The sequence below is a fragment of the Panthera uncia genome, assembly GCF_023721935.1.
Source record: "Panthera uncia isolate 11264 chromosome B2 unlocalized genomic scaffold, Puncia_PCG_1.0 HiC_scaffold_25, whole genome shotgun sequence".
In the NCBI taxonomy this organism is placed as follows: Eukaryota; Metazoa; Chordata; class Mammalia; order Carnivora; family Felidae; genus Panthera; species Panthera uncia.
In genome coordinates this window covers 2,572,275-2,589,931 of record NW_026057581.1, presented here as the reverse complement: position 1 = coordinate 2,589,931, position 17,657 = coordinate 2,572,275, and the positions used below count along the sequence as shown (strand labels likewise).

Below are 17,657 nucleotides of genomic sequence, written 5' to 3'. Positions count from 1 at the left end.
TTCTTCCAGATTGCCCATTTTATTGGCGTATAATTTCTCATAATATTCTCTTATTATTGTTTGTATTTCTGCTGTGTTGGTTGTGATCTCTTCTCTTTCATTCTTGGTTTTATTTATTTGGGTTCCTTTATTCTTTTTGACCAAACTGGCTAGTGGTTTATCAATTTTGTTAATGCTTTCAAAGAGCCAGCTTCTGGTTTAATTGATCTGTTCTACTGGGTTTTTTTTGTTTTTTGTTTTTTGTTTTGATAGCATTAATTTCTGCTCTAATCTTGATTATTTCCTGTCTTCTGCTGTTTTTGGGTTTTATTTGCTGTTCTGTTTCCATCTCTTTAGGGTATAAGGTTAGGTTGTGTATCTGAGACCTTTCTTCCTTCTGCAGGAAGGCTTGCATTGCTATATAGTTCCCTTTTATGACTGCCTTTGCTGCATCCCAGAGGTCCTAGGCTGGGGTGTTATCATTTTCATTGGCTTCCTTTTACTTTTTAATTTCCTCTTTAACTTCTTGGTTAGCCCATTCATTCTTTGGTAGGATGTTCTTTAGTCTCACACGTATTTGTTACCTTTCCAAATTTTTTCTTGTGGTTGATTTTCGAGTTTCATAGTGTTGTGGTCTGAAAACATGCATGGTATGATCTCGATCTTTTTGTACTTTTTGAGGGCTGATTTGTTTCCCAGTATGTGGTCTATTCTGGAGAACATTCCATGTGCACTGGAGAAGAATGTATATTCCGCAGCTTTAGGATGAAATGTTCTGAATATATCTGTTAAGTCCATCTGGTCCAGTGTGTCATTCAAAGTCATTGTTTCCTTACTGATTTTCTGCTTAGGTGATCTGTCCAATTGTTGTAAGTGGGATGTTGAAGTCCCCTACTATTAGATATCATATTTGACTATGATATGCCTTGTTGATGGTTTTTGTTGAACCTAATGGGAGCCCTCTGTGCCTTCTGGATTTTGATGTCTGTGTCTTTCCCCAGGTAAGGAAAGTTTTCCACTATGGTTTGCTCACATAACCCTTCTACCCCTTTTTCTCTCCCTCTTCTGGGACCATGATTCTGATGTTGTTCCTTTTTAATGAGTCACTGATTCTTAAATCATGCTCTTTTGCCTTAGTATCAGTCTTTTTTTGTGCTTCATTAGTCTCTATAAATTTGTCCTCCATATCGCTGATTCTATGCCCTGCCTCATCCATTCTTGCCTCTGTGATTGCAGCTCAGTTATAGCATTTTTTTATTTTATCCTGACTAGCTTTTACTTCTTTTATCTTCACAGAAAGGGATTCTAATCTATTTTCGACTCTACCTAGTATTCTTATCGTGATTCTAAATTCTGGTTCACGTTTCTTGCTTGTATCTGTGTTGCTGTCATTTCTTCCTGCTCTTTCTTTTGGGGTGAATTCCTTTGTTTCATCATTTTGGAGGGAGAAAAGGAATTAACGAGGTAAAAAACGTTAAAGTTAAAAAATTAAAATTAAAAAATTGAGATTAAAAAAAATTAAAATTAAAAAATTAAAAACAACCTCCCCACCCCCGACACACACAAATCAAATAAATAGTGCTAGATCCTAGGTGTGTTTTGGTCTGGGTGTTGAAAGCGGCTTGATAGACTAGAGAAAACAGGAGAAAGGAAAAAAAAAAGAAATCGCTTGAAAATTTGAAAAAATGAGTACACTGAAATAGAATAAAATGAAATGATGGAAGTAAAATAGACTTTGAAAAAAATTTACACAGAAATAAAAAATATAGTAGAAAAAATAAAAATATTTTTAATAAAAATTGAAAATAAAAATAAATGTTTTCTTTATGAATTCAAGAAAAAAGAATGAAAAAGATAAAGAAAAAATTGAATAGATGGACCAGCGAACAGACTGAAATACGATTGACATTACTTTGTTTTCCCCTAGAAGTCAAACTATGAAGTGCTTTATAGTCCCTAAACTAAGCTGGCAGAGAGATCTGTGTTCCTGAAAAGCAAGGTTGGCCCAGTTGGGCGGCCTTAGTGTACCGGCTCCGTTCTCCACTAGATGGCGCTTCTAGCCTACTGGGGTGGATTGTTGTGGTGCTTGTAGGTGTGTATGCTCATGCACAATTGGGGCAAAAATGGCATCACCTAGCTACCCGGTCTCTAGTGTCAGAACTCTGTTCTTCCTGATCAGCAGTCACGCAGCAGAGATCCTTTCTCTCTGGCTTCCATCCACTCCCTGCTTTTACACTGTCCTGACCGAGCCCCAGGCAGCATCTCCCTCCTGAGTTTTATCTTTGATGCGGCTGTTTCCCGACCTCCTATTTCTGAGGGACTGCGGCTTGTACCTGCTCAGATCCTCTGTAGGAGGGTCTCACCGAGCAGTGGCCAGGTGCCAGCTGCACCCAGGAACGTTCGCGGGACCGTGCTTTTGCCGATGCCCGGAGATTGCCGCTGGGTGCCAGCCTGCCCCAGAAAAAGCACACACGACTGTGTAGCAGCAGCGTTTCAGCCTTTCAGGGATTATGGAAAATCACAGCACACATCTGGCGTCAGGCTTCACCCCCAAGGACCTTGTTCCAGCACCAGCGAATGTGGTTGTTCTCCCGGGTCCACTGGGGCCTTTGCCTGTGGGGAGGCCACAAAGCCTCTATCAGATGTCCTCCCAGCAGGGACACCACCTCTCCCTGTGTGGCCCAAAGACCCCCGGACTTCACTCTGCTCCTGGGATTCGCCCTTCCCACCAGAGCACCTCCACGTATCAAACTGCGGAGTTTCAGACTCTGCGCTCCCCCTTTATAGAGTCTCCATGGAATTTAAGCCCTCTCCTTTCTCATTTCTCCCTTTTTGGTTCCGGCTGTGGGGCTGTTTCCACTCTTCCACTTTCTCTCCAGCTGCTTTCATTGGGAGGTGCTTTTCCCACCCCCTGTCTCTGTCCTTTCTCCACAAGCAAAAACAGCTCCCTGCCCTCTGTGGCTTCTCTCTCCCCCAGTTAAACACTGCACGGCATACCTGCTGAGTTCTGTGGTTCCGGTTGTGCAGACTGTTGTGTTAATCCTCAAGTCAGTTTTCTAGGTGTGCAGGATGGTTAAATGTTGACCCAGCTGTATTTCGTGGACGTGAGACACACAAAAAAACTTCCCTGCTTCACAAAACTTCACAGTTTTGTATTGTTTTTTTTTCAAATTTTTATTTAAATTCTAGTTCATTAACATACAGTGTAGCATTGGTTTCAGGAGTAGAATTCAGTGATGTCATCACTTACATACAATACCCTGTGCTCATCACAACAGGTGCCCTCCTGATACCCATCACCCATCTAGCCCATTCCCCACCCACCTCCCTCCGTCAACCCTCAGTTGGTTCTCTATTGTTAAGAGTCACTTATGGTTTGTCTCCCTCTCTCTTTCCCCCATTTCCCATATGTTCATTGGTTTTTGTTCCCTAAATTCCACATATGAGTGAAGTCATATGGTATTTGCCTTTCCTTGACTGGCGTATTTCTCTCAGCGTAATCCTAGCTGAATCCATGTGATTGCAAAGATTTCATTCTTTTTGATGGCTGAGTAATATGCCACATCTTTATCCATTCATCAGTCGATGGACATTTGGGCTCTTTCCATACTTTGACTGTTGTCAGTAATGCCGCTATAAACATTGGGATGCATGTGCCCCTTCGAATCTTTATTTTTGTATTCTTTGGATAAATACCTAGTAGTGCAATTGCTGGATCATTGGGTAGTTTATTTGTAACTTTTTGAGGAACCTCCATACTCCATAGAGTGGCTGCACCAGTTTGCTTTTCCACCAACAGAAATCCGTTTTCAATCTGAATAAAGATCAACATTCTTGAATTAACAACATTTTTTTAATGTTTATTTTTGAGAGAGAGACAGGTGTAAGCAGGGGAGGGGGAGAGAGAGGGGGAGGCATGGAATCTGAAGGAGGCTCCAGGCTCTGTGCTGTGATGCAGGGCTCGAACTCATGAACTGTGAGGTCATGACCTGAGCTGAAGTCAGACGCTTAACCGACTGAGCTACCCAGGCGCCCCCAAAGATCAGCATTCTAAACATGGCCCCCACCGTCTGTAGAGACCCTTGTTAACCTCTCCAGCTTCTTCCTACCCTCTCAGGCCACCGTGCTCCTGAAGCTCTGGGCTTCTCCTGGGTTTTCAGAGGTGCTCACCTGTCTTAGCCCCTCTGCCTCAAAACCCTTCCTTGTTTTCTTTGCCTATTGTTTTAAAAGGTAGGTCTTGTTATTCAGGTACAGTGACACCAAGAGATCAGGTGGTTGCCTTTGAAAAGAGTTTGTTATTCACAGATACCTCCGGGAGCAGGCCCCAAGTGGCAGGCCTGGCCACAGCGGGGAGGCCCATGGTCGGTCTGGAGGCTGAAGAGGTGGGAGGAAAATGTGGGCAACAGCTTTGTTCGTGTTTCCTGCGGAACAGAACAGGCAGAGGAGGGAAGGCAGGTTTAGAATTGGCTAATTTGAATTATTTCCAGTGGGGGAGCGGAGGGGCCGTCCTGAGTTGTCTCGTACCTGCGGTGGCTGAGAGCGAGCCACGGGGTAGGTGGGAGGCCACAGTGGGCTCTAGGTTGCTCGGTTTATGTAGGAAAGATAAGCTGTGTGGGGAAAGGTGTCTGCGGTCACTAGGAAGTGGCTAATCCTGGGAGGGGACAGTCCCTCTCCAGGCTCTGAGGTTCCAAATGCCACAGCATGGAGAAAACAGCGGGTGGGGGGAGAATCCGGAAAATAAGAAAGTATGATCAGTACAACCTTCTATGTGCTCCTTATCGGTGAGCTTTCAGCTCAGCTGTCCCCTCCTCTGGGAGCCTCCAGTGACTTCCCAGACTACGTCATTTTGCTCCTTCACAATTTCTAGCTTACGTGATTATTTGATGAAAGCCTGTCCTCCTGACCGAATCAGACATGAGGGCAGGTAATTTGTCTCTCCCGTTCACCTTTGTGCCCACAGCTACAAAACAGTGCTTGGCGCACGGTAGTCGTTCCAGAAATACCTGTCAAATAGATAAACGAGGGTCTCCCGGCCTCAGTCACTGCCACACCAAAATGAATTTCCCTTTTATCCACAAATTAAATCCTAGAGGCCAGCAACTTAGAAACTATTTTTCCTAGGAAATCTTGGCAGTTAGGGTGCTAGGTCAAATCTTAAATGCTGGGCACCTGGGTGGCTCAGTTGGTTGAGTCCGACTTCGGCTCAGGTCATGATCTCACTGCTGGCGAGATTCTGTCTCTCTCTCTCTCTCTCTGCCCCTCATCCCCTCACGCTCTGTCTCTCTCAAAAAATAAACAGTAAAAAAAATTTTTTTTAATCTTAAAGCTTATGCAGTGAATAACATCCCTGATGTGTTTGACTCACCAACCATCATAACAATGTGGGAAAGGTGTTTTCTGAGTTGTGGACGTGAGAACCCAACACTTTCTTAGAGCAGTCAGCGTCTGTAGCTGCCATTCTAAGGTCAGCAGGGTTTTGGAATGAGGCTTCCTCTGGTGTGGAGGGAGATGACAACCGAGTAATTCAGTGTGCTACCAGTTTACTTTTCCATAGAGGTGTCTGCCAGTAATCCCATACTGTATACACCAAAGTAAATAATGAACTTAACATTCTCCTTAGATATTTTGAAACAGGCAGAGATCACCTTAGGACTCAGAAATTTCTCTCTAGCCCTTGCAGGGGTCAGTTTCTTTTCATAAATTGAGGACTGCCTGAATGCCCAACCCCTTACTTGACTCTGAGGTGTGTCCAGGATCACTGTGGCTTCATAGATACAAGCTAGAAGGCCGTGAACAGGGACAGCATGTGGTGGTGGTCAAAAGAATTCCAGGAGATGAGGCTTCCAGCCCCAGCAATGCTACTTACTCCCTGAACAAAAGTCAGCTACTTCGCATGAGTCTGTTCTTCATTTCCACTTATCCCACCAGACTGCTCTGATAAGAAATTTAAAACGTGGAGGCACTTAAAAAATACTCAGATCTTATTTAATAACTTGTAACAATAAGGAGATGGCTGACATTATTTATCTGTAAGCCGCTGTTCTAAAACTTCACGTGAATTTATTGAATCTATTGAACCCCAAGAAGGATGTCCATGGGGCATGTGGGTAGCTTAGTCAGTTAAGCACCGGACTCTTGATTTTGGGTCAGGTCATGATCTCACGTCTGTGACTTCAAGCCCTATGTCAGGCTCTGTGCTGACAGAGTGGAGCCTACTTGAGATTCTCTCCCTCTCTCTGCCCTCCCCTGCTTGTTCTCCATCTGTCTCAAAAATAAATAAAAAAACCCATCCCTGACATTACCCATATTTTAAACATGAGGAAACTGAAGTAGGGGCTAGTAATTTAATCAAGGTCACACAGCAAGTAAACTAGAGCCGGGGCTTGAACCTAGGTAGTCTGGGCCTGGGGAGCAAGCACTTCTCTTCTACCACGCCTCCCTGCAAGGAAATGCATCTTTGCAAAGTAAGATTTGGTAATTTTGTTGTTCCTTCCCCGGAACCATCAGAGGCAACGCAGCATTTTTTTTTTTTTTTTTACGAGTTTCCTAGACTATAATGGCACACGGCAGAGCCTAAAGGGAGAGAAGTGGTCTGCATGGCCTGATATGGGGGTGACGTCACAGAGGTCCCATGCATTCCGCTGGCACCTGGTGCTGAAGCAAGAGAGACGTTCGTTTTCCCCAGCCTTCTTCAGAGTTCTCTTCCGAGATGTCTGCTCTTCGCCTTTCACCCTTTGGAGACGGATTTCGCCTTCTCTTGAATCTCATCTTTCTGTTAGCCATATCTTCCTATCAGACTCTGAAACAAAAAACACCACCACTCACCACCTCTTTGATATTCCCAGAGGACTCTGTGGTTTTATCTACCTTAATCCTAAATTTCCCTGGGAAAGCAATGAGAACTGGCTCCGACCTCTGCTTTAGGATGTGTTCCTTCATGTGACCCTTCTTCCCCACAATCTCAGGCTGAAAAGTTGTAGGTCAGGTTTGTTCTTTCTGGTAAAGTTTCCCAGAGTAGCAGGCACGCGGTGGTCTCAGCCTCTTGGTCCTACCCTGTCGCTGCTGCTGCGCAGACGCACTGGGAGGCACGGGTCTGTTGTCAGACAAGGGCGGCAAAGCTGATCTCCCAGGAACTCCGGTATACCGGAGCTTGCTTTCGTGTGCAGCCAGGGGACACGCAGCCTTCACCAACGGTAACGACAGGTGAGAACGCGGGGAGCCTCGCGTCCCTTCTCCGAAGTGGAGGTGGCCTCCGCGCAAGGCCGAGCTGGGTCCCGGCGGCCGGAGCCCCTCCCGGCCTGGCCTGAACCCACAGCTGCGAACTACAGTTCCCAGAAGCCCCCGCATCGTCCCGGCTCCCAGACTCCATTTCCCGGAAGTCTTGGGCCCTGCGGGACGTCACTGGCTTCCCTCGGAGGAGTCTGCGGGTGTCGGGTGGGCGGCAGCTCGCCAGGTGCCGGGGAGGTGCTGCTGGGCCTCTCTGGGGAGGCACCCTGAATCTGTGGCTGCTGCTTCTCACAAGATAAGTCAGAGTGAAGCTTTCCCTTTCCCCCTTCTCTTTATTCGTTTAACATGTACTTTCTGTGCCTCCTATCTGTTCATCGCATTTCTGATTTGTGGACTGGGAGACTGAAGAGGAGTCCTTCACTTAATCCTGCCCAAGGGGGCCACGATCTTTCCCCCAGCACCGGCCCCGCCGCCCTTCCTCGACCCCCTCCACACTGGCCGAGAAGCGTTAAGGGATGAAAAGCAGAAAATAAACACTTGTCCCGTCACTCAGATATTAGTAATTGTTATTTCAGCCCCGCCCCCCATATCAATGTGTTTATATCTGCACATGCTAGGTATGGAGATGTGTATGTAAATATACGTCTCGACACATAACAGAAAAGTTTTGGTTTCTATGTAACAAAGTGTTTACATATTCATCTTGAACGTCCACCAGTGTTAATAGTTGACATTGGAATTTTTCATAGTACTGTCAAAGACCTGCCCTGTATCAGCATTTCTTTTCAGGGTTTCTAAGCACCAGTGTTTTTATTTGGAACCCCTAGCAAATGCTTCAGTCAGGGCTTCTCAAAACAACTTTATAAAATTATCTTATTAGTTGTGGTAATGGTATCATGGTTATGTTTCAAAGGAAGAAAAAGCCCTTTGTGGGTTAAGAGGTACAAGTCATAGAGTATCTGGGTCTTAAAAATACTCCGGGAGGGGCGCCTGGATGGCTCAGTTGGCTGAGCATAGACTTTGGCTCAGGTCAGGATCTCACAGTTGGTGAGCCCGGCTGTCAGCTCAGAGTCGGTTCTGGCCCCCTCTCTCTGCCCCTCCCCCACTTGCACTCTCCCAAAAATAAATACTCAAAAAAATACCCCAGGAATAAATAAAAGTGGGGAAGGAGGAGGTGATGGCTAAACAAGGTTGGCATCATGGAAGCTGAGTGAGGGATACGCTGGAGTTCACTGTACTGTTCCGTGTCTATTTGAAATTTTCTGTAATAATTTTTACGTGTACCAAGGATTCTTTTTGGGACAATGAGGTCCATTCTCCTGCCTCGTGTTTAAGTCACCCCGTGACCGCTGCGCAAACGAACAGTTGTCCCCTCCAGTCCTCTCTGTGATGCTCAGTGATTTCTTTTCCTGGGACCCATCTTCTCACAGGTTTTCCACGGTACTTGTGAGACCAAAGTAAGTCTCCGCTCTTCCCAGAACATGCCTTTCACCTTCACGTTCCCCCGTCTCCTCCTGGCCTCTCAGACACACGTGACTTTGGCGTCTGGCTTATAGCCTTCTGCTCCATTTCCCGGTCTCATTTCATTCCGAGTGACATCAGGGTGCCTCGCCGGGTAAATGCTCAGTAAATATTTGTTGAATCTCAGTGTCCACATGGATGGATCATCGGGCAAACCTTGGCCTTCTGTCTGGAGCCGGGGGTGTCGGCGGGCAGGAGTCCCCGGGCCTGTGGGCGTGGGCATCTGCCGCGTGTGCTTCTCCTCGCCCACCGGTGACTCCGAGCCTTCCCTTTTTAATTCTTGTTCCGAAAGTTCTCCTCCCCCTGTGCCTTCAGAAGGGGCCTGCCGGCTGCTCCCCGCCCACGGCCTGCTGTCCGCCACGCTTTCCACACCCACCGCTGGGCCCCGGCCGCCACGCGTCCCAGCTGTCGTTCTCTGTGTCTCCTCGTGACTCCGCTCTCCCGCTCGCCTCAGTTTTCGGTCGGTCTCTCCGGTGACTCATCTCGTTATCACTTTCAACAAGTCTAGTGGGGCTCTTCTATTTAAAAACATCTTCACCAACCCACATGCTACTTACTCCAGCCAGCAAGCCAGTTCTGTCCTAAGGTTGCCACATTTCTGTCCCCTTAGACTGCTGTTTCTTCAGTCGTACACTTACCATCACCCACTGGCTCCCTGGCCCCTAAAATCTGACCCATCCCCTTGAAATTCGACTCTCTGCTCACAGACGAGGAGAATAAAAACTACACGGAGGGACCTTTTTCATCGGTCAGACTGGCAGAGATCCCCGGGTCTGACGGCAGAGTCCTTGTCAAGGCGGTGGGGAAAGAGTCTCATGTTGCCGGTAGGCAGCGCGGCCGAGGGGAGTTGGGCCGCATCTGACAGTTGCACGCATCTGCACGTGTTTTAAATGACACACGTACGAGGTAATTCACCGAGTAGTTTGTAATAGCAAAAAATTGAAAAGGACCTAAATGTCCATGGGATTGGTCAGATAAATTCCGGCCGTCCATGTGGCGAAACGCTGCGGCTGGTGATGGTTCATTTGGTGTGTGAACTTGGCCAGGCTATGGTGCTGAGTCGTTCGGTCAAACGCTAGATGTTTCTGTGAAGGCATTTTGTAGATGTGATATTTAGTAAAGTTGGTAACCCTCCAGAATGTGGGTGGGCCTCACTCAATCAGTTGTAGGCCTTAGGACAAAACCTGACATTTCCCGGAGCAGAAGGAATTCTGCCTCACGACTGTAACACCGAAATCTTGCTTGAGTTTCCAGCCTGCAGGCTCGCTCTTGGGATTTTTGGACTCAAGACAGAAACATCAGCTCTTATCTGGATCCCAAACTGCTGGCCTGCCTTATGGATTTTCAACTTGTCAGCTCCCACAATTGCATGAGCCAGTTAAAAAAAAAAAAAAATCTCTATTTCTCTGTATCTAAATCTATATATCATCTATATCTATAGGTTCTGTTTCTCTGAAGAGGATGATGCAATACTATAAAAAAAAAAAGTGAAGATACTCTCTATGTGGAAAGATCTGCAGAATATATATTTGAATGAAAAAAAGCCAGGTGGATAACATTCTGTGTTAAAAAAGAATTGAAACAAGAATATGAATTTATATTTGCTTTTATCTGCACCAGAACTCTGGAAGGGTGCACAAATTAATTAAAGTAGTTACGTGACGGGTGCCTGGGCGGCTCGGTCAGCTGAGCATCCGACTTCAGCTCAAGTCATGATCTCAGTTTGTGAGTTCGAGCCCTGCATCGGGTTCTGGGCTGACAGCTTGGAGCCCGGAGCCTGCTTTGGATTCTGTGTCTCCCTCTCTCTCTCCCTCCCCCACTTGTGTTGTCTATCTGTCTCTCTCTCTCAAAAATAAATATTAAAAAAAATTCAAAGCGGTTACTTGAAAGGGACTTCTAGACAGGTGGAGGACAGAGGTGGGAGCGACACATTTTTAAATCTATTTTTTTATATTTCTGTGATTTCTGAGCCATGTGACTATTTTTACCTATCCCCAAACTTCAATTTTCTGTGGGTTTCACTAGCTCCTGATTGCTAGCTGTTCGCTTCCTGGTCCCACTCGTTCAGGAGGCGGCCTTCTCCAACACCCGCGATCTTGCCCGGCAGTGTCCTCATCCAGCCTCTCCGAGCTTTGACCCTCCTAGTGCTCTGACTCGCTTTATCTCTTTCTTTGACTCTTCTGTTCTTGACTGTGGACATTCCCAAAGTGTTGTCTCTGGCATCTTTCCTCTGGCCCCTTTTCTCTTTCTGTGCAGCTGAAACCATTCAGTCTGAGTTTCCGGTCTGTGTCTCCCCTCAAGAGCCTTGCTCATGGTCAAGACCTGCATTTCCAGCTATTTCCCCACGTGTTTCCAGACCAGGATTCTGTTGTGCCACAGAGTAATCTCTGAAAAGGAACTCGTCATCTTCAACCCAGGTTTTTACACTGGCTACTCTGTCAAGTGGTGTCCCCAGCCCTTAAGAGGGCATTTTGGCGGTCACGGTGACTGGGGAGCATTCCTTGGATTTAGTGGCAGGAGTCTGTGATGATAAGCACCCTCAAGTGCGCGGGGCCGTCTGGCACAGCGGGAACTGTCCCACCCAAATGCCAGGTGACGCCCTCCCCTTCCGTCACCGTCCGTCCTGCCATCTCGGTGCATACGGTGTCGGTGTCGGCTCCGACTCTCCCCTGCCCCTTCTTCCTGCACTTAGCTGATCGCCCAGCCCTGCTGCTTCCTGTCCTGCGGCTCTCACTGGCCTCATTCACCTGTGAGCTGGCCGCTGCAGCCTTGGCAAAGGCCGCCTCAACTGGCTCCGCCTCCAAGCCTCCGTTTCCCGCTCTTGTCGTTTGCCGGCCGAGTGCTCTCCCCGCACATGCGTGGTCACCGTCCTCTTCCGCGAGCGGTGCGCCCAAGAGCCAACGCCGCCTGTCCGGCCTTGTCTCGCGTCTGGCCACGTGCGGCAGGGTCACGGACGCTTTCTTGCCGGTCCCCACCGGGATGAGTCCCCTGGGTTCAGGGGTGGGCCTAGCCGTGCCTCAAGCACCTGGAAGCCCGTCTGAGGTGGAGGGTGTGACCAGGACGGTGTCCGGAACACAGGTCCCATCCCGTCGTGAGGTCACTCCCGCTGGTCCCCCTCTCCCTCCTCTCCACACCTGTTTACAGGGACAGATCCAGAGAGAGAAAGTTCTCTGACCTTTCCCTTGTCGCAGCAGACGATCTTCCCTGGGAACCCCTCTGCCGTCGCGGGAAGGAGATCTGACCACCACGAAAATGTAGCAATTGCAGCTTAGAGGGAAAAGTTAATGGGTCGGTGTTTGTTCAGCACTAGTTTGTCCTGCCAGATTTCTGAAGCCTTTAACGACGGGCGACGCCCCGCAGCCCGGACACACTAGGACACAGGAAGGAGCAGGGGGCAGGTGGGGGTGCGTGGTTCCGGCGCGGCCTGTTCCCTCCCAGCCCGTGGGCGGGAGCTCCGTTCTCCAGAATGTTCTTGTCGCGCAGCCAGAACTCCTGCAGGCGGGCCGTTGAGTCCTGCCGCGCAGGCGTGACGAGTGCTGGCTGAGAGCCGGCCGTGTTCTGCCGGGACGCGGGTAGTGCGGTCGCCCCAGGGGCAGGGGACCCCGCAGGTGCACCGGGGCAGGAGGAAAGGGTTTCACTCCAGAGAACGAGGCGCCCTGGGGAGAGCACCCAGGCCCCGGGGTCCGAAACAGCACGGGAGGGGCTGCTATGTGGGGTTGGGGCGGCGGGGGGTGGGGGGGCCGAGGTGGCCCCACACTGAGCCGCGGTCCCGCGGGGGTCGTGCGCTTTGCACACATTCCACCTGCCGTCACAGCCCGGTCATCCAAACCCGGAAGGCCCCGTCGCAGGCGGCCTCTGCGTGGAGGGCCGAGAACTTTCCGGGAGACCTTTCACGTGGCGGGAGGCGAGAGTGGATGTGCAGCGGCGTGCAGGACGGAGGACCGTGGCCGAGGACAGGGTGACGCTGAGTGCCGTTTCCGCCGTCCTGCCCGGCTGCCCGGCCGCAGGGACCGCAGGGGGATGAGACGGAGTAGGGTGTCGAAGTCTGCCAGGAAGGTGCTGGCCCCGCTCGCAGCACGGGTCACAGAGAATGGTGTGGGGACGGACTGCGGTTCCCAGGGTGGCGGCAGCCGGGAGGGGGTCCCTAGAGCAGGGAGCCACGTCTGTGACCCTCCGCCGAGTCCTGCCCACAGCAGCCACCGGGGCACCCAGCTGGGGGGGGGGGGGGTGGGGGCGAGCAGGCTTTGGTGGGGGGGTTGACAGCGACATCACTGTGGCCGTGTTTTGGGACACATGTTTGCTGCCGTCATGAGGGATAAGGAGCGACAGCCGTGGGGAGATCCGGGCCACGGAGCAGAGGCCACCGGACCCCTCTCCCCTCTGTCCTTGTGCAGTCTCCGCTCCTCACAGGCGTGCTTCCGGCAACTGAGTTTACACACTGGAACAGCCTACGTGTGATGAGATCGGGGGCTTTTGAGTTCTTTCACATTTTCCAGTGTCATTTTCCATTTTGCCGGTCTCTGGAAAGTTTTGTCATTATTCCGTCAATGTTGCAAATGAGGTGGTAGCTCTTACTTTGCTTTTCTGGCCATTCACAGCCAGTACTTTATTTCATACTGAAGACGGCACTCTAGTGAGTCTCCTAGATTGTACCCTGGCCACCAGCAGATTGCTAGCAGCATTGAGACCCTCTCCAGACCTTCAGAATCAGCTGCACGGTGTAAAGCTGGAGAAGTATCCCCCCACCCCGCATTGTCTCTCAGCAAAGAGATGACCCGTGTCTCTCACACGTAGAGTAGGAATCCTGTACCCAAGTTTTGGGGTCACCGAGTCCAGTCTTTTTTGTATAACAGGGTAGGAAATGAAACTACCTTATCTTTATTTCCCCAAATTGATTTTTTTCAACATGAACATTTTTTATGCTAGAAAAGTGAAAATTGCCCAGCTGAAATGTTACAAAAATCTTTAAAAAATATTAGAATTCACGTATCCAATGCTTTCACTTTTGTCATTACCTATTTCTTTTCCTACTTCACGCAATTATAACTTTATAGTGAAATACGTTTTTGGTAAAATGGATGAATTGATTTTTTTCAGCAAATCGGTTACACATTGGTTTCTGTCTGATGCACATATGGCACATTGATTTTGAATGAATCGGTCTGATTCCACTGAAGGGACGCTCTGTTGAAAGGTGGTGACAAGTGGCTGAGGTGCCTAACAATCGGTTTTAGGAAGCGTAACAGCATCCATTTAACAATCCTGTAGCTCTGTGATGTACAGAGAGGTTGGCAACCTGAAGTTCCATTGATGGTCAGGATGTTTAATCTCAGGTTTAAATAGTAATGCTACCTTCTATCCATTGCTTCATGATCATCATGTTCATTTAAACAGTACTGATCGTGGGGTGCCTGGGTGGCTCAGTCTGTTGAGTGTCCAACTTTGGCTCAGGTCGTGATCTCACCGCTTGTGGGTTTGAGCCCCACATTGGGCTCTGTGCTGGCAGCTCAGAGCCTGCAGCCTGCTTCGGATTCTGTGTCCCGCTCGCTCTGTCTGCCCCTCCCTCGCTCATGCTCTCTCTCAAGAATAAGTAAAACATAAAAAAAAAAAAAAAAAAAAAAGACAGTACTGATCATTTGTTTGTTAACTTTTAATTGAAGGTACATTGGCAGTCCTCTGGGACACTGATCCAGTGAAGAAGTTTGCCTTGATGATGATGATGACGTGATTTACATTTCCTTTTTTTTTTTTTTTTTTTAATTATTTAGAGAGAGAGAGAGAGTGCGAGCATGGGAGAGGCAGAAGGAGAGAGAGGGAGAGAAAAAATCCCAAGCAGGATCTATACAGAACCTGACACGGGGTTCGAGCTACAAAACCAGGAGATCATGACCTGACCCGAAATCAAGAGTCAGACGCATAAATGACTGAGCCCCCCAGAGCCCCTGTGGTTTATGTTTTCAAAAGCTTTTGACGAGGAGCTTCATCAAAAGTTGTTATTGTCTTTTTTTTTTTTTTTTTTTTAGAGATTTAGCTTGTGTTTTGGGGGGGGAACTTTTTTTTAAAGTTTATTTTGAGAGAGAGGGAAGGAGAGAGAGAATCCCAGGCAGGCTCCACACCGTCAGCACAGAACCCGATATGGGGCTCGAACTCACGAACCGTGAGATGATGACCTGAGCCAAAATCAGGAGGCAGACGTTTAACCCACCGAGCCTCCCCAGGCATCCCCTGACAAGGAAAATGCCAGAGCTGGAACTCTGGAGTGCATAAAGCTGTGACAGAGATGGCAAGAGGGGCGCCACTATGTACTCTTGCCACTGGAGGGGACCCGGTCAACTCAACACCCAGAGGGTAGCATTGCTTTTGGTGACTTACTCTTAGGCTTCGCAACGAGGTGGAAAAATACGGACTTGGAACCAAGCCAGTACAGAATTTGAATGCTCATTCCACCACTTTCTATATAATTGACAGAAAAGTTACTTTACTGTTTAAATTTGTTTTATCATCTGTAAAAGCAGGTGTAGCAACGCAGACCTTCTAGGCCTGTAGTTTTAAAAAATGGGATAATGCATGTTAAGCGGCCTGGCATGATGCTTTTTAATAAATGGTAATTATTATCGCCGCCGTCATTGTCCAGGGCCTGGTCCCAAGCGTCTGAGCCCAGGTGCGCCAGAACATACTCACATTGACCATCGCAAGTCAGATCGCTCATTTGAGACTCGTATAAAACAGGACGCTAACATATTAACAAAAGTGCAGCTGTGGTGAGGACCGGACTCTGTAATGAGCGCGAACATCGCGTTCTCTCCTGGCGGTCAGATCTGTAGAGGAAAGCATTGCTATCAGAAAACGAAGGTGTGGGAGAAATGTGAAATTTGTGCGGAGGGCATTGGTTGTGTGATTCAGAAGGTTGTGGGGCCTGCGGATCGCCCCACGTCGTCACTCTGCCTCTCCAAGTCCCCCCAGCTCCCAGCCCATTCCGTCATGGGCCCTGTGCCCCTGTTTTCTTCCGTTCCCCCTCCTCTTCTCTCCGCCTGGACGCTGTAATTGACCTGGGGGCTTGGGCCGTGGTTATTTTTCCTCCAAAACGTGAACATAGGGTCGTGAAGATGAGTACTGACCCCTCTCCTCCCCGGCTTCACTTTCAGCCAGTCACTCGGTTATGCATACTGAGTACCTACGGTCTGAGGTGCTGCGCCCAGGGGCTTGTGCACTGTGAGGCTCTGTGGTCACTAGTTAGTCTTGATTCAAAATGTTCCCAAATTGTCAGGGTGCCTGGGTGGCTCAGTCAGTTAAGCATTAGACTCTTGATTTCGGCTCCGGTCATGATCTCACCAACCGTGAGATCGAGCCCCACATCACGCTCTGCCCCGACAGCGCAGAACCTGCTTGGACTCTCTCTCCCTGCCCCTCCCCAGCTCGCTCGCTCGCTCGCTCTCAAAACAAACAATCATTAAAAAACAGGTTTCCAAATGATCCAATCTACTTTCTCATTTGCATTTGTCACAGTGAGAGACTTGACAAGAAAATGCGTCAGACTCTGAAAACAAGTCTTCGGATAATTCTGGCGCTTTTTCCTTCTCCTCCTTGCTCTCCTTCCCATGCAGCTCTCACGCACGCAGACTTACCGGCCCGGAGGTGGGGTAGGTGTCCTGCTTGCTCCTCGTCGCCTGTTACAGGCCGTCATTTCTGCCTCTTCCCTGGAATCCCCAGCTCCGCCAGGACACCTGCCATCGAAGCAAGGGAGTCGGCCACCCACAACCTCTCCTTGAGGTCCTCCGCCGACCCCAGGTCACTCCCTCATCCGCCAGAGGATACGGCACCTGCCTCGCTCTTCCCGGGACCGTTCTCCTTGGGGCTTTTAATGCACGTGCAGGCCACCCATCTAACGCCCGGCCCTCCTCTCCTCCCGCAGCCCGTTTTCCCTTCTTCCTCCGACATCTGCACCCACGGTCACACTCTGGACCTTGTGTCCTTACCAGTGAGTACACTCCTCGGAAACCCCATTTCGAGCAGCCGCGGCCTGACTGCCATCTCCTTCCTACCCTTTCAGCTTCCTCCCTCTAGTAGTGTCACTTTAATTTTTTCAACCCCAACAAAACCTCAGACAGTGAGACCTATGGATTTATCTTTGCTTCCCTCTCTCCATTCCCCGCTTAAATTCCACGAGCCATTATTATAAGCTGTCTCTCACGACCTCCCTTGTTTTCTTAACCTTCTGTTGGGTCAGATTCTCCTAGAAAACTCCCGGTTAAATCCGGTTTCTGGCTTATTCCATCCCTGCCCCCCTGCAGTGGAACAGAACAGCAGACCGTGGCTAAAGGAAACTCCGGGATGGTGACTGGTCTCATTTGACGTTCACGGCCAGATTCCTCAAAGGGACTGTCCGTTGCCCTCCAGCCCCGCCTTTCCTCAGTGAGGTCAGTCCCCCCTCTCCTGCCCTCCTTTCCTTAGGCCTCTCCTTACTTCACGCACTGCTCAGGCTCAGCCGAGGACCCAATTCGACGAAGCGGCGGGAGCGGTCGGGGGAGCGCTTCCACATGGTGCCTCCACCAGCCTGCCGGCAGCCACGGCCAAGGACCCCGTGTTCCCTCCTGCCTTGAGGTCAGCCCGCTCCCCCTCCCTTCAGGGCTTCGCCGCGTCGCGACTCCTCTCCAGATCATCACTGGTTCGGCCTCGGCAGCGTTCCAACGTCCCGGGAGATCTCATCCACTCGGTACCCTCTTCCGGCAACTACCCCGATTTTCTCTTCGCATCGTAGCAAGACTCAAGTGCCCAGACTTGGCTTTCTCCAACCGTTTCCTTCTAGTCTGCGAACCCCCGTCCAATCAGGTTTTAGTCTGCCAGAGCTGCTCTTAAGAGCAACGCTGATCTCGTTACTGCCGAACCTGACGTGCTCAGCCTTCATCTTAGATCAGCCTCGAGGGAGACCC

General features: G+C 49.4%; 1 protein-coding gene across 1 annotated transcript in view; it reads left to right on the top strand.

The window, feature by feature from the left end:
• The window catches only part of LOC125939373 (uncharacterized), a 561,003-nt gene that overhangs the window by 207,936 nt on the left and 335,410 nt on the right, over positions 1–17,657 (top strand). The gene's annotated exons all lie outside the window — the stretch shown is intronic.